The 25,819-nt window shown below is 40.4% G+C and overlaps 1 long non-coding RNA gene across 3 annotated transcripts; it reads left to right on the top strand.

Annotated features, from left to right (window-relative positions):
• The first annotated feature begins 8 nt into the window (after window positions 1–8).
• On the top strand, window positions 9–20,421 carry LOC110362005 (uncharacterized). Of its 3 annotated transcripts, none has more exons than XR_010471216.1 (4): window positions 9–79; window positions 16,729–16,794; window positions 18,239–18,420; window positions 18,798–20,421. It is a non-coding gene; the product is annotated as an uncharacterized LOC110362005 (long non-coding RNA). The 3 variants fall into 3 exon arrangements; XR_010471215.1 differs by lacking the exon at window positions 9–79 and adding an exon at window positions 86–2,456; XR_010471214.1 differs by lacking the exons at window positions 9–79; window positions 16,729–16,794 and adding an exon at window positions 86–2,456.
• Window positions 20,422–25,819: the final 5,398 nt, after the last annotated feature.

The raw sequence follows: 25,819 nt of genomic DNA, 5'->3' as shown, positions 1-25,819 counted from the left end.
CCACCCCCTATCGCCCTCGCCCGGCTGTGGCGCAGCCGTCACGCCGACGCGAGACGCAGGGGCTTTCCCGCCATGACAGGTACCGGGGCGGAAGTTCCTCGTTCCCCTCAAGGGAGGTCCGCCATGACAGTTACCGAGGCGGCGCCTCGGCCGTTGCGGAAGGCGGTTGTGGCGGGCGGCTGGGCTGCAGGCGGCGGGAAGGCTGTGGCAGAGCAGGGGAGGTGAGGGTGCGCACCCTCTGAGGAAAACCTGTCCCCTCTACGCCATTTTTGACCTATTATAATATTTTTTCCAGCATGCTGAGATGTGTAGCAACCTGAGAGAGTGTGAGGGTGGGCGCTGGAGAAAGGGCTAGAGTCCCTGTCTGTGGAGGCTGGGTTTTGTTGTGCCACAGCACATCCTGCGCTGGTGGCAGGGCCTAGGCAGGGGTGACTAAAAGCCCCTTTGGTGTCAATGCTGCTGGTTCTTTGTGGAGGAGTCTTGCAGCTCACACATTGACTTTGCTGATATCTGCTGGGCAAGTCCTGCTAGTGCTGGCCTCTCCTTAGGAAAGGCAGAGGGGTGCAGCTTGGCTTCTCAGAGAATCACAGGATGCTTGAGGTGGGAGGAGGCCTCTTGAGAGGGGATCCAGCCCCCTGAGCAAGCAGGATCAGCCAGAGCAGGTTGCCCAGGACCATGTCTGTTTTGTTCTGAATATTTCAAAGTATGGAGACTCTAGAACCTCTCTGGGCAACCCACATCAGTGTGTGACCACACCCACAGTAAAAAGAAAGTGGTTTGCTATGTTCACATAGAGTTTCATGTGTTTCAATCTGTGTCTGTTGCATCCTGTTGTGTCACCGGGTACCACTGAGAAGAGCCTGGCTCCCTTGACTTCCCTCCCATCAGGTATTTATATACATTGATGAGACCACTCTAAGCCTTTCCCAGTCACAGCTCTTCTAGCCATTCCTTGTAGGAGAGATGCTCCTATCCCTTCATCTTCTTTGTGGCCTTTGTTGGACTCTTTTTGGTCTGTCCACATCTCTCCTGCACTGGGAAGCCCAGAACAGGACACAACAAACCAGGTGCTGAGCAAACTCACCTCGCTCGACCAGCTGGCAATGCGTCTCTCAATGCAGCCTAGGATGCTGTTGGTGCATGGCTTGCTTGTTGTCCACCAACATCCCCAAGTCCTTCTCTGCTTGCCAGCCAGCCCACCCCTGCTGCCCTTTGCTGAACTTCATGAGATATCTGTCAGCCCACTTCTCCAGCCTATTTGAGTGACTATGACTAGCTAGGTGACTAACTCTGTGTGTCTAGTCTTATTTGTATGGGGATTTTTATGGATGACACTGGATATGTTGTTCCTGTTCACATTTGCAGTACAATGTGTTCTGGTTACCTGAAATTTGGAATCTGGCACAGCTGGTGAAAGCTGATGATACTGTATGTTTATACAAGGTCTTGCAACTTTTAGAATTCACCTTGCAAATGCTGGAAAGTCTGTGTGAGCTGAGACAGAAATATTGCTGTAGTTTCTTTCTAGATGAAAACATGACATGTAAATACATCAAGACCTGATTTTACAAATCAGAGGCAGATTCCTTGGAGGTGGCAGGAGAGGGAAATATTATGGAAATTGAAGTCTTGTCTTTTTTCCCTTAATCTGCTTGATACGCTGTGTGCTTTGTGTCAACTCATTAGAGAGATTCTGTACAAACTAACTTTCTCATAATTAATATCCCATCTGCCTTAAGAGGTGCCAATGACTTTTTCATTCCTCGTTGTTGGGACATGGCTAATAGAGAAGGGGCATGGCTCTATTGATCCGTTGTATCAGGAGAATTTTGTTCTAAGTTAGCATGAGTAGGCCTCAGTTAGCATGAGTCTGGTGCAGTATAAGTGGAAAAGTACTGAGCGGTCGCTCTCTGGTTAGCTGAGCGTCTAAGATAAACAAGCTGGGGAATTATCTCTAGCAGGGTGAGAAGGTTGCATTCCAGAGAAACCACAAGAAGGTTGAGCTCATTATGTATACTATCCAATTAATAGAAGACGAGTAGGCATAATTATTGTATACTATCCAATTAATAGAAGACGAGTAGGCATAATTATTGTATGCTATCCAATTAATAGATGACAAGTAGGCATAATTACTGTAAGTCTTATATAAACCAGCTTAGTGTCTCAATAAAGCGAGGTATGCTTATCACTCATATTGGGTCGACCGCATTCCTTCCTCCGTCCGCTCGGGTTTGGAACTCTGATGGAATTTTTCTCTCGGCAATTGGCGCCCGAACCGGCGATCCGAAGCGGCGGATAGAAGCAAAAGGCGCCGGGAGAGCAGCGACCGGCGGGCAAGAGCGACCGAACACTGTGCTGCGGTGTGTCGTCTCCGAAGCCTGAACCGACTGAAGTTCGCCAGTGCTGGGCTACAGGAAACAAGGGCTGCAAGAGGTCTCTTAATTTAGCAAGAGGTACCGTACTATAATGATGAATAACGGGGAAATAGATTAAAAATGATGAATAACGGAGAGATAGATAACAGAGAAACGGGTTAAAAGTGATAAATAACAGAGAAACGGGTTAAAAGTGATAAATAACAGAGAAACGGATTAAAAGTGATGAATAACGGAGAAACGGGTTAAAATGATGAATAACAGAGAAATGGATTTAGAAGTAGCCCTAGATTTATTACAAAGCTTTTTAGAAAAGCGAGGTGTTGATCATAGTTACGTTAAACAGCTAGCTGGTCTAGTAACATTGGGAAAAACTAAAGGCTGTTTTCAGGATCCTGATTTATTGTGTGATGAAGGAGAATGGAGGAAATTGGGGGATGTGTTGTGGGATATGATCATAGACGAGGATAAAACAGCTAAGAAATTGATGAAACCGTGGAGGGAAGTAATTAATAATATTAAGCGTCATAAACTGGAGAAGAATTTAGCCGCGGTAGCTTCACAGAAACTCGGCAAAATGGAGCCTTCCGCTCCGCCGATGGAAACAGGCATATCTGCGTTTTCAGGGGGGCCAACGCTGCCACCCTCAGGACAAGACGATTTGTTATTTAGTACATGTAAGGCTCCTGTTTCTCCGTGCTGGCAATCGGTGCGTGTAAAAAAGAAAGCAGAGTTGAGTTCTAGTTGGAATGTAGATCAAGTACAGCAGTCGCAGCAGCAGAAACAAAGTTGTGAGGAGTATAACGATCGGAAAGCTATAAGTGAGTCAGAGATGGAGAAAGTTGTAAAGGATACATCTAAGAGACCAGTCAGGTGTCCAGCACTAGTTAATTGGAAAAAGGTAATGGAGGATGCTGCAGACAATGGAGATTTTGGGCCAGATTCACCTTTTGCGTTCTCCGCACTATTTGAGCGAGATAGACATGGAGATATGCACGGGCAGTATAATCCGATTAGTTGGAAATTATTGTCGCAGTTGAGAGCTACAGTTTCGGAATCAGGGTTGCATGGAGAGCCGACTAAACAGCTTTTAAATTATTTGTTTGGGAGTACGTTATTGTGTCCAGAAGACATTAAGGTAATAATGAGAATGATAATGACACAGTCACAGTTGTTATTGTGGCAAGCACATTGGCAGAGATTTTGTGAGGCTTCTGTACAGCAAGCGAGAAATCCTAATGATCCTTTAAGTGATGTAACGGTAGAACAGTTAATGGGGTTAGGACCATTCCTTCAAGTTCGAGCTCAATTAGAAATGGGCCCCGAAAAATGTGCTGAGGCTATGAGAACAGCTCGAGAAGCCATTGAGCATGTTAAAACATCACAGCCATCTCCGTCGTACATGAGTATTAAGCAAGAAAGGGATGAATCATTTGCACAATTTATAGACAGGATTACTTCAGCAATAGAACAATCAGATGTACCAAGCTGGATGAGGGCAGCTTTGTTAAGACAGTGTGCATTGCAGAATGCAAATTCAGTAACTAGAGGTATCTTAGTGACGTTACCTGCAGACGCTACCATAGAAGCTATGTTAGACAGAATGAGCAGAGTTCCGGTAGGGCCACAAGCCATGATGGTAGAGGCTATGGAGAAGCTAGGGAGAGACCTCCTGCAAGCCCAGCAACAGGCATTTGCTGCATTAGCCCCGCTACGTGCTACTGCTGTGGAAGTAGAAAGACGACCACGCCCGAATGAGGGAAGACAGAGTAATAAATGCTTCAGATGTGGAAAAGAAGGTCACTTTCGCCGTGACTGCCGGGTGCCTCGAGTTTGGTGTGAGAACTGTAAATCTAGCGGTCATAATACTGAAGCATGTTTCTCGGGAAACGGGAGAATGAGCGCGCCGAGCCGCCGCGCTCCGACAAAAGTGGCAGCTCCAGCAATCGAAACGCCAGAGGATCTACAGAGAGAGCACCACATGACAGTGACAGCTGCTCCACTGGTACGCTCCAACCTGCAACAGCCGGGAGCCTCGGATTGGACTTGGCAACCTCAGTAGATATCAGTTTGATCGATCAGCGGCCACAACAGATACCATCCACCTTTAAAGGACCTTTAATAATTAATGGACAATCACAAGGGGCATTGTTAATTGGTCGTTCGTCGAGTGGTATGAAAGGCCTTACGATTATCCCGGGACTTATTGATGCCGATGACAAAGGGATTGTACAAATTATGGTTCAGACACTGTTTCCTCCGATTTTCATTCCGAAGGGTAGTCAAATAGCACAATTGATACCACTTCCGCAATTAACAAAGGACATGACGCCAGCATTATCTTCAGAAAGAGGAGGTGGTGGATTTGGATCGACAGGACCTGCTGTGATGCTAACTATGTCAATGAGCCGGCGACCAACTGCGTCAGTTCGAATGGAATCTAGAGGACAATCTATTTTACTTACAATGTTACTGGACACTGGGGCTGATTTGACCATCGTAGATGAGGGCACCTGGCCTCAGGATTGGCCAACAAAACCTATGGACAGGGGCGTTGAAGGAGTAGGAGGTCATTCATCAGTACGTCAAAGTATTGAACGTATCCTGTTCATCATAGACGGGCGAAAAGCCAATTCATTTGTTACAGTGATGACTCTTCCTGCAGGTGTAAATGGACTAATAGGCCGAGATATATTGGATCAGCTAGGAGCTGTTTTGACAACTGAAAGGGCTTTTCGCTAACGGTCACTGCAAAATGGGCTTTCCCGATCCCTCTTAAATGGACTTCAGATGACCCTGTATGGATCGAGCAGTGGCCGTTAAAGATGGAAAGTCTTGCAGCGGCACATCAGTTGGTACAAGAACAGTTTGATCAAGGACATTTGCAACTGTCAACAAGCCCATGGAATACGCCTATATTTGTGATTAAGAAAAAATCAGGAAAGTTCCGACTGCTTCATGATTTGAGAGCTGTAAATGCACAAATGCAACCGATGGGAGCATTACAACCTGGTCTTCCGAATCCGGCAATGCTTCCTGAACACTGGAAGCTATTAATTGTGGATTTGAAGGATTGCTTTTTTACTATTTCTTTGCACCACCTCGATACACAGCGATTTGCCTTCACTTTGCCAGCAATAAATAGGAAAGCTCCTGCTCAGCGGTTTGAGTGGACTGTGTTACCGCAAGGAATGAAAAATAGTCCGACATTGTGTCAATTGTTTGTGGACAATGCGTTGCGTCCTATTCGTGATGCCTGGCCTACAGCGATGGTGTATCACTACATGGATGATATTCTTATTGCACAAGAACAAGACTTTACTGAGCAACAATTGCAATTTTTACATTGTCAGTTGTATAAGGAGGGTTTAGTAATTGCTAAGGAAAAAATTCAGCGACAAGAACCGTGGTTGTACTTAGGGTGGAAAATTACTGACTCCCAAATTCGACTGCAAAAACCGCATATTACCACAGATATTAGGACACTTCATGATGTTCAGAAACTCATGGGGGATTTACAATGGTTAAGGCCTGTCGTGGGTATTACCAATACGCAGTTAGAGGTGTTACGACCATTGCTGCGTGGAACCGATCCCTCCACTCCGGTGGATCTCTCTATGGAGCAAAAACAAATGATCCAGAATTTAGCTCACTTAATCACATTGGGTTTTACAAGGAGACGTGACCCTGCAATACCTGTAGATTTTTCTGTTTTTCAAACAGATGGTCATTTAATTGGGGCTCTTACACAGCACAAAGAAAAAAAAGGGGAGCGAGAGGAACTTGGGATACTTGAATGGGTATTTCCAAAGCTACAGCCAAGAAAGTCAATACAGCAAAAGGTCGAAACTTTAGCAGATTTAATAAGGAAGGGTAGGAAGCGTGTAATTCAGATCACAGGGCAAGAGTTGCAGACAATATATGTTCCGATGAAAAAAGAAGCAATAGAGTGGTACCTTCAGAATAGCGAGGAGTTGTGTGAGTGTTTATTCTCATCAGCTACAACTATATCCTTGTCTCCTGTAAAGGCGGCAATAGTGCAGTTTATTGGTCACAATGAATGGATGCAGAAACCTCTCCGCAGTAAATCACCCCTAGAAGATGCCCAGACAGTGTTTACGGATGCAGGAAAAAGGTCCAGAAGAGCTGCAGTTACCTGGATCGCTTGTGGTGAGTGGCACCACCACTTGCTGGAAGCTGTTCCGGGAGATTCCTTGCAGACATTGGAGCTTGCTGCTGTTGTATGGGCCATGGGAAAATGGAGAGAGGAAACAATTAATATTGTGACCGATTCGCTGTATGTCGCGGGTGTGTTACACAGGATAGAAGATTCTCAGATTAAGGATGTTAAGCAACTGCGCTTGGGAGAACTGTTTAGACAGTTGCGTACATTAATTCAAGGAAGAACAAAACCATATGCAGTGATTCACATCCGTAGTCATATGTGGGATTGTGGCCTTGGGGAAGGGAATGCTAGAGCAGATAGGTTGGTAGCATGTTCTGCCCCTGTTAGTGATTTTGTCAAGGCTAGAGAATCACATAGTGTGTTCCATCAGAATGCGAAAGGATTACATTCACAGTTTAAGATCACTGTAGAGGAAGCTAAGGGAATTGTACGGACTTGCCCTCAGTGTAGTCATCATGGTTCTGGTCTAGGCGTAGGGGTTAATCCTAGGGGGTTGGGTCCTAATGAGATATGGCAAATGGATGTGACGCATGTGCCCTCAATGGGTAGGCTCAAATATGTACATATTACAGTTGATACATATAGTCATTTTGTATGGGCAACGCCACAGGCAGGAGAAAAAGCTAGTCATGTGATTCGTCACTTGACGGCGTGTTTTGCTGTAATGGGGGTACCAGCACAGATGAAAACGGATAATGGGCCAGCTTATTGTAGTGAGAAGATGCGTAAATTCTGTCAGTTATGGGGAGTACAACATGTTACAGGGATTCCACATTCCCCAACGGGACAAGCAATTGTAGAGAGAATGAATCAAACGCTGAAGCAATATTTGCAGAAATTTCAAGATATCACGGACAGTCAAGAAAGGGTTATGAAAACATTGTTTGTTTTAAATTACCTCTGTATATTTGGATCAGATGAGGAGCCACCAGTAAAAGTGCATTCAGGTCTCTCAAAGAAAGTAACTGTTCAAATGAAGGTGTTTTATCGAGATCCAGAAACTGGACAGTGGAAAGGGCCTGCAGAAGTTCAATACATTGGCAGAGGATACATGTGTGTACTTACTCCTACAGGGCCAAGATGGATACCTGCAAAATGGACTCGGCCAACATTAAAGGACTGATGGTGTTTATTTTGACTGCCATTGGTGCAACAGCTGTCCCGCATTTGTTGATGAAGCAACAGAACATTTGGTTAACTTGGGCCAATAAGACGCACAATCCTAATTTCTGTCTGAGTCTCGCTTCAGCTCAAGAGCCATTCAAGACGTGTCTAATTGGAATACCTTTATCAGTCAATGAATCTATTGAGATGCTTACAGGACTGTATAATGTGTCTGTTTGGAACAACTGTAATTGTACGGGGGAACCTGATGCTTGTTTAGCTCATTTACCCTTTAATAATGCATCTTGTCGATTAGCTTTCCAATCGCTAGGTGGTGGGCCTCGCTAGGTTTTCCTTCATGGCTGTTGTCATTCTTTAAACCAGTATTGGTAGGAATTGCCTTTATTTTGCTTATATTGCTTATTGGTATGTGTTGCCTTTCATGTATTAGGCAATTATGTTTAAAGATAATTGATGCTACTTTTCGCAAGGAAGTGTTATTAGCCCAAAGAGAAAAGGGGGGAATTGTTGGGACATGGCTAATAGAGAAGGGGCATGGCTCTATTGATCCGTTGTATCAGGAGAATTTTGTTCTAAGTTAGCATGAGTAGGCCTCAGTTAGCATGAGTCTGGTGCAGTATAAGTGGAAAAGTACTGAGCGGTCGCTCTCTGGTTAGCTGAGCGTCTAAGATAAACAAGCTGGGGAATTATCTCTAGCAGGGTGAGAAGGTTGCATTCCAGAGAAACCACAAGAAGGTTGAGCTCATTATGTATACTATCCAATTAATAGAAGACGAGTAGGCATAATTATTGTATACTATCCAATTAATAGAAGACGAGTAGGCATAATTATTGTATGCTATCCAATTAATAGATGACAAGTAGGCATAATTACTGTAAGTCTTATATAAACCAGCTTAGTGTCTCAATAAAGCGAGGTATGCTTATCACTCATATTGGGTCGACCGCATTCCTTCCTCTGTCCGCTCGGGTTTGGAACTCTGATGGAATTTTTCTCTCGGCACCTCGTGACTTTTTGAGTCTTCTGCCTTTGAATCTGTTTTTCTTTCCAGATTTGCTGCACACTTAAAGCTTGCAATGAAATGGACTGAAGCTGTTAGATATTCATTACTTCTGGAGATAATGCTCCATGCTTCTCAGTATGAAGAACCAAAAGTAGAGACACCTAAAATTTTGAGTCTAACTGACTTTGATCCAAGTTATATGACAAGACAAAGAAACAGCTTGGAACAGAATCCAGAAATAGTGATGCCTATCTGCTTAACATAAATCTATTCAAGGGCTTACATGAGTAAATTCTGGGCACTGCAGACTGTAAGAAATAAAATACAAAATAAAAATGAGTACAGGTGGAATTATAAATGTATATTGCTCAGAAATAAATTATTTCATTAAACGTGGAGTTAAAAGGCTTTTGAAAGCAGTCTGCAGTAGTCTTTTTTTTAGGCAAGATGTTAGCAGAGGATTTACTTAAACATGTAACAGTATCAATAGGCACACTCTAGATACTGAATGCCGCTTATCAGGGAATCATTAATAAAGCTTTTAAATAAGTGTTGGGTAACATGACAAAGCCAAATTGTGTACTCTCCAGGTTTGTTTGTGTGTTCAAGAATATTCTGATTTAATTGTTTATTAGAAGTGATTTGCATTTTTATGAAAGACTGCCTGTATCAGACAAAATCTCTTAGAGTTGCACACATATATACAGATATGCAATGAAATCTCATATGTGTTATGCACTTCATAATTCTATGCTGTATGATCTTTAACTTTCTGGGAACATAGTGTGTCTTGTAGAAATATTACAAAAAGGTGTCATAAGTTTAGAGCTTAATTGATTGAATCCTAGAAGACCTTTTCCAAGGCCAGTTATAAAATTACCTTAGATACATATTAATCTATGGAAAATCACTTTCTGTGAAACAAGGTCAAGCGTTATTGAGTAGTTAGCATGTGCTATAAGAACATCATACAGTAAGGATAATTTAATAACTGTAGCCACATCTTTACACTTTTAAAGGGTAGTTTCCAAAGCTTTGGTTTAAGTATGTTGAAAGGCTGTGACTCAGAATTTGAATATAAAGCCAAATCTATGGATAACAAGCTTTTTCTGACTTATAGCTTGGGTAGGAAGCATTTTTGAAAATGATGGATTAAACTGTCGCAGAGTTGGAAAAGCTAACTTAATTGTGAATATCATTCTGCTGCCTTATAGTTGAATTAAAATATTGAACACAACTACAGACTGAAGAGATGAAGAAGGTGCTAAATGGTGTGTGGGATTTGTTTTTTCCTTAAAAAACAGATGATTTGATGTTTGGATCTATATATGGTAGGAGTGAAGTGCTACATGTGACGTTTAGCAATGGAGCTGGGTTTATTTAGTGACCTATGATTTTTCAGGTTTGGAATGTGTGTGACAAGGAGATCTCTGGTGAAGCTGTTGCCAAATGCTTTTTATTTTTGTGACAGGACAATTTGCAGTAGCCAAGTTGACTGATGTCTTTCTGTGATGTATCCTCCTGTGTATTGTAAAACATTTAAGGAACGGAGGCCCTATGTCATATCTATGTTTTACTTAGTTATTCCTTACCATATTTTTATGCAAAGTTGGTTGGTCGCCCACTTCTTACGTGGCATTGACAGTCACCCTGTAGGGCAAATAAACAGTCACTGTGAGCCAGATTAGTTGCCTTTTCAAAAGCGTATGAGACTCAAAATTGGGAAGGTTAGATTTAGGAAAATAGCAAATTATTCAAAATTAAAAAATTGTAAGAATTCCAATTCACTGAATTCTTGATTTGGTAATGATCACCAAAGAGTCCCAAATGTTTACCTGAGCATTTTTTAATCTTTTAAGAAGAAACATGAATGTAAGAAAGAGAGAACAAAGTTAGTAGCCCTGCCCCTGTTGGTGTTTTGTTTCCAAGATCAAAATTTACTGGGTAAGCTGAAGCCAATGTAGAACTTCAATGATTGCCGTGGAATCTCCAATTTTAAGGAAATGTGTGTCCTCAGGAGGCTTTTTCCCCCTACATGGACTAATACAAATGACTGACAGATTTGCTGAGGCTTTTGTGGAACATACCAGGGCTTGCAGGAGGTGAGGCTGGTGAGAATTTTAAAGCAAAACAAAGGTTTTCACTTTAACAATGCACAGAGTTCTATAGAGAAAGAGAAAAGCCTCCAGTCTTCTCACTCTGATTTTGCCTACAGAATTTCCCAGGGCTGTTAGCAATTTCTGTAGCTCAGGATGTTGGTCAGTGAGTCTCTGCTCTGAATGTTGCTTGCTGGAAGACAAACTCCGGTGAAAAGGATTTGCAGCCCAAGTATGGGAAGTGGCAGTATTGCTGGAAAGTAAGAATGAGTTCATCATGCTTTTACCTTCCTTTAAACAGCTCAGTGTCTCACAGATTCAGAAAAGACATCCCTCATATCTTTTCCTTGCAGGCTTCCTCCTAAATAGTGAGTTGACAAGATAAAGTGATTTTAGAGATAACCCCATGCAAAATCACTGGCTCAGACTGAGCTCAGAGGTGATCTGACTTCTTCTAGTTTTAGATTGGTCATGTTAATAAAAGCAGAAATTTCTTTACTCTGGTTTTCTGAGGCAACTTTAGCATATGATGTGAGCAGTGAAATTGTTCTCTGTTCTCTGACTGTAGCTAGCTGTTGATGAAGTAAGCTGATAGTCTATTGGTTGAAAACCCACAGTACAAGAAACCACATTGTAACATCATTATTGACCATTTCTGTAAAACTGCAAAGCATTTAATACAGTTACTGCTGAAATCAGTTAGGAGTCTGTGGTTGTCTTCAGTCACAACTGAAAGAAACCCTAAATACTGTGTTCAGTTTTGGGCCCCTCTTCATAAGAAGGACATTGAAATACTAGAGAGAGTGAAGAGGGGGCGATGAAGCTGGTGAGGGGTCTGGAGCACAAGTCTGATGAGGAGCGGCTGAGGGAACTGGGGCTGTTTAGCCTGGAGAAAAGGAGGCTGAGGTGAGACCTTGTCGCTGTCTACAACTACTGGAAAGGAGGTTGTAGCATGGAGGGTGTTGGTCTCTTCTCTCAAGTAGCAAGTGATAGGACAAGAGGAAATGGCCTCACGTTGCACCAGGGGAGGATCAGATGGGATATTGGGAAAAAATTATTCACAAGAAGGGTTGTCAGGCATTGGGACAGGCTGCCCAGGGAAGTGGTGGAGTCACCGTCGCTGGAGGTGTTTAAAAGGTTTTAAGATGAGGTTCTTAGGGGACATGGTTTAGTGCCAGAGTTAGGTTAGGTTATGGTTGTACTTGATGATCCTGCGGGTCTCTTCCAACTGAAATGATTATATGATTCTATGATCATGGAACATACTGATATTGATAATGCTGGCAGAGTAAGCTAGATTAAGGCTAGTAGAAATAGGATTTAAATTTGGTCTCTGGTAGACGTCACTGAAATGTCATGTGTCCTGTGCTCAGCAGCACCTAAAAGTGAAAAAAGTCACAGCCACTGTTCAAGGGTATGAACATTATAGAAAGGCTAAGTGACCCTTTGAAGTGCTCTTTGGTATTGCATTTGTGAGGAGATGTCCTGGAGTTATTCTCTGTAAGCAATAAATAATTTTCAAAAATGTATGTGTCAAAAGAAGCAACATTTAAAAAAATAAATTATAAATAAATAACTTAAAGATAGTAATCCTGCAGGATATGATAATGAAAATGCAATTCAAGATACTATAAGCAACACTTTATTAAAAGGTACACACTTAATAATTTTAAGTCTCAGTTTGTTGTTATTTAAAATGTCATCTGAGCTTTTGTGAGTTATGAAGGAAATAATATGTATTTTCTCCAGTCTATAATTTTATATTTTCTTAGAAGTTCACAATGACTGTGAATGAACACACATATATACTTCTCATATATAAGCACTGCTAACATCTTAACTGCTCACAAATACTCCTTTTTGGCAAGGTAATATAACTCTGTAATTTGACCACCAGGACCCTGACAGTTACAGCAATTACAAGTTCCACAGAAACACTTTAAAGGAGCTTTGTGGAGGCAACCATACAATTGGGGAGCATTACAGAATGCTTGATTTTAAGGCCAAAAGAAATCCCTATCTCCTGGCCTCCTTAAGAAGCCATACAGCTTTCAGAAGTTTTGAAGTGTGCTGACCAAACTTCTAGAAGATCGTGTCAGTTAAGTATTTATTAATTATTCTTATTGCTAAAAACCCCATGAAATTATATGCCACCCAGATTAACAGGAAATGCAGATTAGAAGGGGCTAGAAGTTAACAAGTCTGTCCTTTTCCAAGCAGTCATTGGCAGATTCTAGGCTGCCCACTTTTAAAAAGACCCTCTGCTATTAGAGATTTTCCTCACTTGGCCCTGCCTTTGCTGTCCTCACCGTCTCTTGTTTGCTTTTGGCTGAGATTCAAGGAATGCACTAAAACAGCAATTATAGTCAGCAACAACCAAGAAACACTGCTTTAAGAAACTCTAACCTCCCTCTTTCCACAAGCACAGTTCCTTAATTTCAAACAAAGTTCCCCATGCACCATCTCTTTGACTCCCCTCTTTCACAGTGGATTGCAGAGACCTTTGTCCCACCTTCAAAACACAAAGGAAAGGAGTTTTTATCCCAAGTGGATTTCTTTCTGGGGCTCATTTCTTAGACCCTATTATTTGCTTATGGATATGATCTGATCTGTCAGTAAGCCTTAAACTATTAAGTGTGTGGGCCCAGGGCTGTTTTTTCCTCAGGGCAGCTTTTGTGTGTCCTATTTCTGGAATTTGTCTGCTTGCTTGCATTTCTGTTGATGTGATTGAAATAACACTATAGAAAATAGATGGCTTTTAAAAATCAATACTTTAAAATTGTCTATCTAAGCTTGAATTAGAAAATTTTTCTTTAATTATTAAAAAATACTCATTCCTTTACATGTTGTTTATTTAACTCTAATGAGCCTATCTCAGTGTAACAGCACCATGACATGAACGAAAATCAGCTTCTTTTACAGCAGGGCATGATACAGTTTAATGTCTTGAAGCATAAAATTAAGTGGGTATGCAATGCAACACATGTTAGCTTTCATAAAGTTACCCAGGCAGTCATTTTAGGATTGACACTATAATTTGAATCTCCTGCATCAAGGAAATCCATAGTTCGACTATGCACAGGCTGAAGATTTTCTCTCCTCAATTTTTCATTCCCAGGCTCCCAAGTCAATTCAAATGAGATCTTGCTATTACACCATTGGTGGTGGAGGAAAATGTAAAAAATGGATCACTTTAAAACTAGGCCAGTTTTTGGACCTTTTTTTTTTTTTTTTCATTACATGGCATCACATCTTTTTTGATATTTGCAGCAAGGTGTAACATTGGTCTTATTATGGATCTTCTTAATGACTGAGGTTATTGACAATGGTGCTTATTGATCTGAAATGATGGATACACTGAATAGCTGTAAAGGTGCGTATTAATGTTTATAACAGATACTTGTTTTAAATATACACATGTTAAAAGATTAAGCTGTAAGTGCTGTAAATGGGAGATATAAGAATAGCTATGGGAGGGCAATTCAGAAATTAGCCAAAATATGGCACGTAATAATTTGGATGAGAAGAGGAAGCAGAGTTGGGAGACTCAGACCAGTGCAGGTACTCAGGGGAATGAAAATCAGAAAGAAGCAAATACTGACATAGTGACAACCGAAAAAAGGTAAGTGAAACAGAAATGTCTTCCTAACTTCTGAGCCTTTTTTTTTTTAAATACCTAAGAATTAACTGGAAAAGGCAACATAAATGAATGTTTTCTCTCTATTTATGGCAAACTTTCATTTTTCCCCCTTTCAATTTTCCTCGATTAAAATTCAAATTCTTGCCTTTGAAGACCCTGAATTTTGGTTATATCCTGTGGATTTTGCTTCCCTCCTTTTTCCCGCTCATGCTGCTCAATCCAGATGATGTGTTTTTCACATTTTTCACTACCTTTTACAGATTTTCCCCACATTCCTGGAATTCTTTGTAGGACTAGGTTTACAGTGTTACCACACTCTTCTTCATGTCCTTCCTTAGAAAAGGTTTCCTTAGAAACCCTAACCCTGGTCCCTTTGAAAAGTTAAACCTAATATTAAAGGCTTAGAATAGTGCTCAGATTATATCCAATGGTGGGGTTTGGAATGAAACCATGTAGAGTGATAATATTGGTGTTCTCTGCCTGATATTAATCTTTTAAAATGTTTTCCGTATGTGTTGTTAGAGGCAGTTTCTCTGGCAGAAAAAACAGTTCAGTGTTCTTTCTAAACACAAGTGGAAGTTAGGAGCCTGTGCCTTCTCCCCAAACCTGTAAGCTCTCTGCAAGGGTCCCGAGCACCTGCCCCAATTACCACCCTACACAACCCAAGTGAAGAGGAGATGTTCCTGTTGTCAGAGGGTGTCTAAGGCATCTTCATGTTCCTGAGTCCAGAGCAGACAGCTGGCTGGTCCTCAAACCATGCAACTACCAATGGGTGGAAGAGTTGGGAGCTATGTTTCTTATTTTTGGTTAGTGGAGATTTTTCTAGGGTTTGAAATAGAAGTAGTAGTGTAACGTGGCTTGGGAATGAGTAACTAAACACATGAAGTAGGTCACTTAGAGATTTAAACAAATGGTATCTCAATGATTTTGCAGGAATGTCTGAGATAGATCGTTTTAGGATAGCCTAATTGCAATTGCAACAGCAATGGGGCTAGTGGGAGTATAAGGGATACAGCAACAGAAAAACCAAATCACAGTTTAAAGATCAGTGAGAAAATGTTCACAGGAAAAATTGCCTATAAAAATGCTTTTGAAGAGCTCTGAAGGCTCCCTAATAAAAAATGTCTAAGCACCAGAGAGAGAAATGGAACAGGTAAGACATGCAGAGACAGTAGGAAAATGCATAGCAAATGCCAGAAAAAGGGATGACAGAAAAAGAGCTGTCAAAGCAGACAGTATCAGGGCAATAGTTCTACCAAGACAGAGAGATTTATTATCTGAAAGCTGCATATCTCAAAAGAATGTTTGTAAGTGTGCTTGGACTATAAATCTGGAGAGTTGCAATATTGCTATGAAGTGCAAAATTAATTCAGAAGTAGAGGCAACTGATTAATAAAGAAACTTTTAAGCAGTTATGAAGTAGCCGTGAAGTGGAGCAGACTGACGTCGTAATTATTTACCCTGAGGGATTAGCAGTTTTAAGCATTTACATAAAATAAGAAATCATCAGGATCAGTTCAAAAGCCTTGCAAAATACATACAAAAATACTTTTTTTTTCCCCCAAACAATAAATTGTATTTTTTAAGGTGTAATAGACTCCTTTAATTTTCTCTGTACTATGAAACATTTTTTTTGAACTAAAATTCCATAGGCACTTTACACACACCTGTCAGCTTTACAAATGCATAATTTTTGGTTTAAAGTATGCATTTGCTTACTATTGAAGTTAAGCTGGCAAGTTATTTTGTCATAGGTCTCTGTACTGTAATGTCTGTGGACCTAACTGGAAGTTGAATTCCCCTCTGAATAAGCTCTTTCCCCTCAGCACATAAAAATATATCATATCAGGCTGAGAGAGCCAGGGTTGTTCGGCCTGGAAAGAGAAGGCTACAGGGGCATCTTATTGCAGCCTTTCAGTACTTAAAGGGGGCTTATAAGAAAGATGGAGACAGACTTTTAAGCAGGGCCTGTAGTGATAGGGCAAGGGACAATGGTTGTAAACTAAAAGAGATTTAGACTAGATATAAGGAAGACATTTTTTACAATGAAGGTGGTAAAACACTGGCTGAAGTTGCCCAGAGAGGTGGTGGAAGCCCCATTGCTGGAGACGTTCAAGGCCAGGCTGGACGGGGCTCTGAGCCACCTGATCTAGTTGAAGATGTCCCTGCTCATTGCAGGGGGGTTGGACTAGATGGGATGTAAAGGTCCCTTGTTCCCTTCCAACCCAAACTATTCCATGACTCCATGGTATTATATTGTGTTTAAAAAATTAAGTGGTTTTTTCTATTTTAATATTAGCTGAACTTCATATCTACTGACTGTGCTTTCCTGCAGTTTTCAGAAGACCAGAGTTATCAGTAAGAGGTAGGTTGGCCTTCTTAATCCACACCACTTTTCTCTATATTTAAACTTCCTCTTTTTGTAGTAATAAGATCATTAACTAACTAGGTTTAGATTTGGAAAAAAAAGAGCCAATATTTTTAATGACCTTGAATATACCTCTAATATCCCTTTTATACAGTAGGGGGCCTGTTTTGCACCTGAAATGGTGAGTTAGGTCTCTTATGTTTAAAAATACAGACCACAGGGAGTTACACAAATATTAAGGAAAATGGATAATTGAAAGAGTAACCATATGGTTCTGTTTATACCAATCTGGCATGTTTGGGGAATTTTCAAGGTTAGATTCTGCACTCTTTCTCCTTGCAAGTTAACAGAAAGTTATGGCTTGTAACTGTTTAGATTTCCCCACACTGGAGTGTGCCACTGAGCAGAGAGTTGTGACAGGGGCTAAATTATGTGTAAGAGTCAAGACCACCACATCAATTTGTCCTTTTTTGGGTAATACTAGTCTCTCAGGAAACTGAGCACAGATAATTTTGGTTTTAGATGGTAGGGTCCTGCTGCATTAGTTGATTCTCCTGTGAATGTGTTATTAAGTGAGATAGAGCAATTGCTCCAGCATCAATGAAAGCCAAACAATGAAATACTTTGCAGCCTTCATTTGATTGCGTTGTCGTTAGGAGTGATCGCTGAAGTGTGTTTAAAAGGAGTTATGGTAGCACATATCGAAAAATCAATACAAATGTTAGTTGCCTTGCAACTTTGTGCTTTGGGATTATAATAGCTGGGAACGGTTTAAGTCAATGCATGTTACAAAAATGGAGTTTATGTGGCATAAAATGTGATTGCAGAAATGCTGTGAATTAGAAGGTTTGTTTACGTTGGCCGTACTGAGAAGCTGAGCTCTGTTTTAATTTTCATCAGTGTGACAATAAGAAGAACAAAACCACAACTGAGTGGGAGAAGGGAATGGGAGAGAAATGAACCTGTTTGCTCTAGTATATCAACCACAAGATACTTTCTTTACTAAACCCTAATTATCAATGTCTAGAGCAGAACTAAATGGAGTGGTTCTAACAGATAGTGCTGGGGAAATATCTTGGCTGGTAGAAAATGTATTAGAGTTGATGGGAGCAGAAAATGGGAAAACCCACCTGAACTCTTAAAGTTGAATTTTCATGCTTTGCTGGTAAGGTGCCCAGCAGCATTCCTTTACCAGGAACTGGAAGTTTGTACTGGAATTAGAGAAGGATGATACCCACAGAAGTCGAAAATGTCATTTAGTGTAGTTTTTGAGAGAAATAAACTATTTTAAATGTAAAACTTATTATAGACCACTATTTTTTCTTGTGTCTCACTATTTTGGTGTTCAATCATTTAATGCCGTGACATTTGCAAATTATTTTTGCATGAATAATGTATACTGTGAATCTGTTTTCACTGTTTATACACATCTTTTTTGCAGAAAGAAGACTACAGGCCTATCTTTGTTTACTTTGTAGTCCCTGCACGGTACTGGAATGGGAAGTGTGGAGTCAGTCAGTGCAAATGAGAATCAAGCTGCACGTTTGAAAAGCAGTGAGCAACTGAAGAAATAGTTTTGAAGAGGAGACCTTATTATTAGCCTTTCTAACATCATCGTCAAAGGTGCTGGGGGTTCTCAGTTCTCATCAACTTCAAAGAGAATTAAGTGTTCAATTTTTTCTTGTGGAATTGGGGGTGCAGAAATGAATGCCAGATGATAATGAGCTGATAGGATGACATACACTTATGAAAGGAAATGCTACATGTGAGAAAGCATTTCTTTGACAATTTTTAGGATGTCATGGGTTGTGCAGTGACCAAAAATGGCATAAGATGGCAGTAAGAGATTGCAAAATATAGTGGTTTGGAGCGACACATTCCAGTGAATCAACCCCACTGGCTTGCAGTAAACATGGTTGTATAACAAGTGACAAAATGGGTGTTTCTGAGCTCCATGAAGGCATTTGTTTCTAACTTTTTTGCATTTTTCTTTTCTGCAGAGGAAAATCTCCAGTTTACTTGACATTTCTTATGTGACTGTGGGAAAACAGAACAGCATTTTGCACCACATTGCCATCTGTGGGAAAGCGCCTGAAATTCACTGCTCATACTTTTTTATCCATGCTGTATGAAAATGACTCCAAATTTAGAGTTGTATTAAATGTGGCATCATGTGCTGCTAGGAACAAAGTAGGTCAAAACAACCATGTCAGTATTGCACATGCAGCTTTACAGCCTTCCTAGTGGAGCATAAGCAACATGAACAAGAGGCTTTAAGATCATCCACTGCTAAACTGCAGTGTGGAGACAAGTCCTAGACCTGTGTTGGCAGATCTAGAGAGAGCCCAGGGGCCATGCTTGGCCCAAGGCGGGTAGAGCTGGTGAGCCCTGGGAAAAGTTTTGTTTGGTGCTCTAGTGGCAGTGTAGGGTCTTCTCATAACCTTTCAGTCCAGGGCTATGACCAGGAGACACAAGACTGTCTTTTCTTAGCCAGAGGGGTAAGTTTTGAATGTTAATATAATTACTATCTGTGATAATTACCTGAAAAGTAGCTGGAGAAAAATATTTTTTAACTGAAAGAGGGTAGGTTTAGATTGGATATTAGGAAAAAAATTCTGATTTATAGGGGCAGTGAGGCACTGGAACAGGTTGACCAGAGAAGCTACGGATGCTCCATCCCTGGAAACACTCAAGGCCAGGCTGGATGGTGCTTTGAACAATCTGGTCTAGCGGAAGATGTCCCTGCCCATAGCAGGGAGGTTGGAACTAGGTAAAGTTTAGAGGTCCTTTCTAACCCAAGCCGTTCTATGGTTCTATGATGCTATGCTTTCTGGAAACTGATTCTAGTCTGATATCTCCAGCTTAAGCATTACTAAATAAGAAACCATATGGGTTACTTGCAAAATACAGGTGTGCAATTTCTCTGTATCAATGATTTAATTAGATTTGTGTTGAAATTTTCAGTAATGACTCTATGTTAGTGTTTAAAGACATGTTCTGTAGCCCTGGTGTATACTTTATGTTCCTCTCAAGCAAAAAGATTCATGTTTTCTGAATCCTTTGCAGTAAGAATGATGATAAACATTTTTAGCTAGTGCTTTTCATCTTTAGATCTGAAAGTGCCTTATAAATGCACATATCACTTACCAAAAAGGTCTTTATGTGATCAAACAAAGTAAAATTCACATAAAGCAACAATGAGCCATAAACATTTTCTAAAGTGACTTGCAGTGCATTGTCTAAGCGCTGTTTTAGTAGGGAGAGGTAGATGTGGAAAAAATTCTTATGTTTGCCTAAGTTCATGATGACTTTTACTCAACAAAATGATTATTTTCAGCATCTGCATTAATGGAATCGCTGGGGAGTTCATGTTTATGTGTGATTTTTATCTGGTATCTAAGCTAGAGGTCAAAACACAAAATTTGCATTTAAAAAAATGGTGCAGATTTGTCATGCTCCCCGAAGGCCTTGTTCCATGAGCGGGGAGGTGGATTACAATCAGATATGAATATTTTCATGTTTGAAGTATAAGATCTTGTTTTACTTTAGTTCCTATGTAACTGGTTCGTTCCAATCAAGATTTTAACATTTCAGGAAATAAAAATTAAAAGTCATTTAGTATTACTTCAGCATTTTGTTTTTAATAAGGATGTTTCTGGGAAGTTCAAGTGGGCATTTTATTGTATGTATTTTCAGCACCGTGTTTGATCACATGTGGCATAGACAGCTTCTCTGCATTATAGACCATGGTGCAGCGTTTGTGGGCTCTATATCAGTAATGCCAATCATGTGTATGGCTGTAGTGTCATGCCAGTGTCCTGAGGGAAGACTAGCAGCAATCGACAGACAAGGTGAAAGCATGGATTATACTCTCATTTTACTGATGAAAAGGAGGTCTTCAGCTCCTGGGTGCTTAGGAATGAAGTAATAAATATTGTCTGTGTTGGACTCTATGATTCATTATTTAAAAGCCCCTTTATTAATTTTTTTTACTGAAACTAGCCAGAGCACTGGAATGGATTTTTCTGTATAGTGAGCTTCCCTGAAGGCCACAAAGCCTTTAAAGTAAAAAAGACATTTTATTGAGAATAAAAGTAAATTAATAGATTTTTATTTTTTTTTAATAAGAAAATTAAGTGACTTGGTGAAATAGAGTAGAAAAAATATCTTAAGAAAAATCTTCCCTTGCTCAATGCAACGTTGAAGGCAGGTCCTGGTTTCCAAGTGTAGTTTTAGTCGACTCAGAGGCACAGCGGTTGTAGCACACTCTGTACAGGCTTTCTGGTCACCCTGTCACCTTTGAGGGCTGGCTGAGCCAGCCTCTGCTCCACTGGGGAGTTTTTCAAGCTACATCATGCCCTGAGTCTTTCTGCTGTGCTGTAGCCTTTTCTTCCTGAACATTCATCCTCTTGTTGTTTTTGTTTCTTCTTGGTCTTGTCTCCTCCTCGTCCTTCCTCCTTTCTCATTTCTAACCCCCTGCAGCGCTACAGGCTGGGCGCAGAGTGGCTGGAGAGCAGTCAGACAGAAAGGGACCTGGGGGTACTAATTGACAGGAAGCTCAACATGACCCAACAGTGTGCCCAGGTGGCCAAGAAGGCCAACGGTATGCTGTCCTGTATCAAAAACAGCGTGGTCAGCAGGACAAGGGAAGTGATCCTTCCCCTGTACTCTGCATTGGTGAGGCCACACCTGGAGTATTGTATTCAGTTCTGGGCCCCTCAGTTCAGGAAAGACATTGAAGTGCTGGAGCGGGTCCAGAGAAGAGCAACACGACTGGTGAAGGGACTTGAACATAAGACCTATGGGGAGAGGCTGAGGGAGCTGGGGTTGTTTAGTCTGGAGAAGAGGAGGCTTAGAGGTGACCTCATCACTCTCTATAACTACCTGAAGGGAAGTTATAGCCAGGTGGGGATTGGTCTCTTCTCCCAGGCAGTTAGCAATAGGACAAGGGGGCATGGGCTTAAACTCTACCAGGGGAAATTTAGGCTGGATATTAGAAAGAAATTCTTTACAGGGAGAGTGATCAGGCATTGGAATGGCCTGCCCAGGGAGGTAGTGGACTCGCCGTCCCTAGAGGTTTTTAAACTGAGATTGGACATGGCACTTAGTGCCATGATCTAGTAAACGGACTAGAGTTGGACCAAGGGTTGGACTCGATGATCTCTGAGGTCTTTTCCAACCCAGTCGATTCTGTGATTCCTTGTTCTTTCACGTTCTTCCCACCCTGTAGCCTCCTCTCCCTCAGTGGCATACCAGTGCTGGAGAAGTCTCCCTATCCAAACAAGTTCACCTGACACAGTCGTTCTCTAAAGGTATGCTGTATTAACATGAATTAAGCAGCAAATGTTGAACGAAAGATATGGAATCCATCACACCTGTTATCTACATTTACACTAGGATAAATGGATCAATAAGTGGGTTAATAGCTCCTAAATTAATGGAGGACAGGGTCTGGATGTGACCTCCTGCAGAAGAAGTTGCAAGAACTCTGCTGGTTGTTTGTGAGGTGTAGCGTGGAGAAATCACTTTATTCATGCCCTGTATTTTTGTCTTTTCTCTAAACAGTTGCTATGCGACACTGTTGGAGACAGGTATTTAAGGTAGATGAACTGTCCTGGAATGACAATATCCACTTTAAAGGATATAAACTAGTTGGAATTTATTAACAAAAGCTGCACAAGACTTTTAAAACTCATCTACATGGCACAGAGTGACACAATATTGTACTAACATAATTAGCCTTGATATTAAAAATGCAACCGAGTAGTATAACAGTTACACATATACATGTAGAAGAGGAAAAGTAATAAATACACCATAAGAAGTACTTCACAGTTATTTGACTAGGTTTAAGACTGGAATGTTCATTACGAGTGTAGTAGTAGAAAAAATGGAATCCAATTTGACATTTAAATCATGCATTTACTCCGCACTTGTGGAAAAGACAGAATAGCTTTAGAAGTAACTTACTGCTTTCTGTTCCTTTTGCTAATATTTTTATTTGGTGTTAAATTCTACATTGAACTGAGAGATTTGAATATTTGTGGTATTTTACATTATAATAGTAAAGGCATAGCACTGCATGATAATGAAATTACAATAATGGTATGTTTTACTGTGGCTGTATCCTGTTAATCCTGATGAGAAAGTGATAAAGATCCTTGGGTTTTCATTCAAATATGTAAAGAACATAGAAGTTTGATTTAATGAAATTCACCTTGGTCTGTTGAACTTATATAGGTTCATATACATAGATGGATAGGAGCATATGCTGAACTAAAAGTGTGAATTGTTTATCCTTCGAGCTGCTTAGAAATGATTTTAAACTGTGGATGGGTTTTCTACACAAAATTATCGGGTTTTATGTGGCAAGTTTTTTGCAATTCAAGTGCAGTGGTGCTTTTTATTCCTGTTCTTAGCCTTTTGAATGTGCAGGGTTGGATGTTCTCAGGTAGGTTTCTGTAGTTGTTGAGGATTTTATTGTTTACCCTTTCACTTTGGGTGACTCTAACTTACAAAAAAGTTCCCATATTTCAGATTCCTGTTCTGATAAAAGCTGCCTTCCAGTGAGAATTCGCTTGATGTAAGGAAATCAGTAAATTATCTGTATAGCCGCTTTGTTTTTCTCATATACACAAAGATAATGGATGTTCTCAAGTCAGGATCCAATTTTTTGGCATTTTTGTAATATTCAGTGAAGTACCATGACTGACAGCTTCTGCTTGGTGATAATGTGTTTTCCAGATTGTTTTATCCTCTGGCTCCTCTTCACCAAAATTCTGAATGATACAAGCTATTTTGATACACAGCCTTTTCAGTAAGAAATCTTTGCCATTAATTTTATGATGGAAAAATTTGAGAAAATTTTCTTATATTGTCACTGAATGCCACCCCTTCTATAATTACTTTCTTATGAGGTTGCTATATGATACTAGAAATAGTTGACTGTTCATGCGCTTAACCGATCCTCTTGTCAGGAGAGGGAAAAAAATGTTATTTAGTTAATCATGTGATTTTTGCCTCAATAACAAGCATGGACACATTTAAGCAGCTTTTATATATTGCCCAAATCTAATAAAATTCTGATTAGTTGCAGAATAGAGGGAATTCTAGAATTCAGGCTGAAGGTCCATTTTTCCTCAGACTGTTGCAGAAAGGCTCTTGCAATGCAGGTGTCTGAGAAATCTTGCACTTCTCATTCGCTTTTCTATTGGCCAGAAGTGAATGACAACCATATGGAGCAAATTTGATGCAGTTTATCAAGTTATGTGTGACAGCACAAGGTATGAGGTCAAAAAGCTGCTGACTTTCTGGACTTAAGTGGGCTAATCAATACATTCGCCCTGTCTTAAAGATTGAAGGGACAACTTTTCCTGCAGAGGCTGCAGCAAACTGACTTGCTGTTCTGTAATAATCTTGATGGGTACCTTTGCCTTTGTACTGCATTTCCCTTAAGGTCTGATCCAAAGATCACTCACAGCAAAGAGGATCTTCCCATGGGTTTGGTTCAGGTCAATGAGTGAGGTCAGGTCAGGCATCATGGAGCTTGGCAGCCGTGGCAAGAAAGGGAACCAAGACCCAAAGACCACAATGGTGAAGAAAATCCCATTGTGAAGTTTCAGCGTGGAGTGAAAAATTACATTTAGGGCAGGATTCATTTTATGAAACTCAGGCATCTAAAAGTTACTTGTCACATTCCCTTCATAGCCATAGGATAAGAAAGAAACCAGATAGTGATTCATTGAACCTGATTTAGATATATTCTTTAGGATAAGGCAAATTGCCTTTGGAGGTGCCTCTTCTCTCTTTCAACTATGAAGCAGCCCGGGGGACTAGCTGACATTTAGGCAGCTGACTTTTAAATAATAAAGTTAGAAAATCCCTGTCAAGGGAACCTGTAGCTGTTGCTACGACTCTCTCTTGCTCTATCCCCTTTCCTCCTCCTAGCTGATAAGACAATATCGCAGATAGGTCTGCTGGCTTGAAAAGACACCCTTCTGATACTCTGGTAGGTCTGCACTGTGCTTTCTTCTAGCAAATCTAAGCTAGGAAACAGATACCTAATAATTTTACCTGAATAAATTCTCCTTTCTCTGAAAAAAACAGGCTTTTCTGATTCAATTCCAGTTGAATAAATAGCTTAAATTATATGCAGTGAGAATATAGCTCAAAGTTCAACTGCACCTCTGTTTTCTTCCTGGATAGTTCTAAATATCTTCTATTATTCCTTCCACCCTTCCTAACAATAAGTTAGCATGAATTCAAATATGATTTTCCTACATCTCAGCTGCTGCTCTTGAGACTGGATTAAAGAAGGTGTAACACATTCTTGTTGAAGTTAAAGACTGACAAAGCTGATTTGGATTTAGCGCATATCTTTAGAAACCTGGCCCAACATTTTTTCAGAAAAATATTCAACAATATTGTGACACAACAATACACAGACATAATTTTCTTGATTTTCTCATATTATTATAGGGTATAGTTGTGTCTTTTATGCAGAAGGAAAGTACTTCAAAGCAAAAGGTACCTTCTGTTTCCTGCCGTGGAGAAGAAAAGCTGGCACCTAATTTGTTCAGGCACCTTAGTTACGGAATTGGTTTGGGTTCATTTTTCTCACATTTTCAGAGGAGATTGTTTTACCAGTAGCTGTATTGTTAAAGGTATTTGGCTTTTAAAAATGTGTGTGTTTATGTAGTGGTGTTTTCCATAACACTGAATTTTTAAGGACCAAAATCTTCCTGCTAGACTCTCAATCTCATTGATTGTCAATGACATTTAAACTTCCAAATTTAATTTGAAAACATATTTTGGCTACTAATGTAGTTAATAGGTACTTTTGAAAGTTTAGACTTGGATGTTGAATTAATTTATGGATTTGTACTCAGTTTTGAAATAATGTTATTTGATTAGAATGACTATTATTTTTAGTGGACCATATCTCATCATTCAAGTGCTACATTTTGGTTCACTGCAAACAAAAATTCTCAAGAAATTAGTAGTCCAAATGGAGACATCTCTG

The sequence above is a fragment of the Columba livia genome, chromosome 3 (assembly GCF_036013475.1).
Source record: "Columba livia isolate bColLiv1 breed racing homer chromosome 3, bColLiv1.pat.W.v2, whole genome shotgun sequence".
Classification (NCBI taxonomy): Eukaryota; Metazoa; Chordata; class Aves; order Columbiformes; family Columbidae; genus Columba; species Columba livia.
Note: the sequence above shows the minus strand (reverse complement) of the source record. Positions and strands in the feature narration are given on the sequence as shown.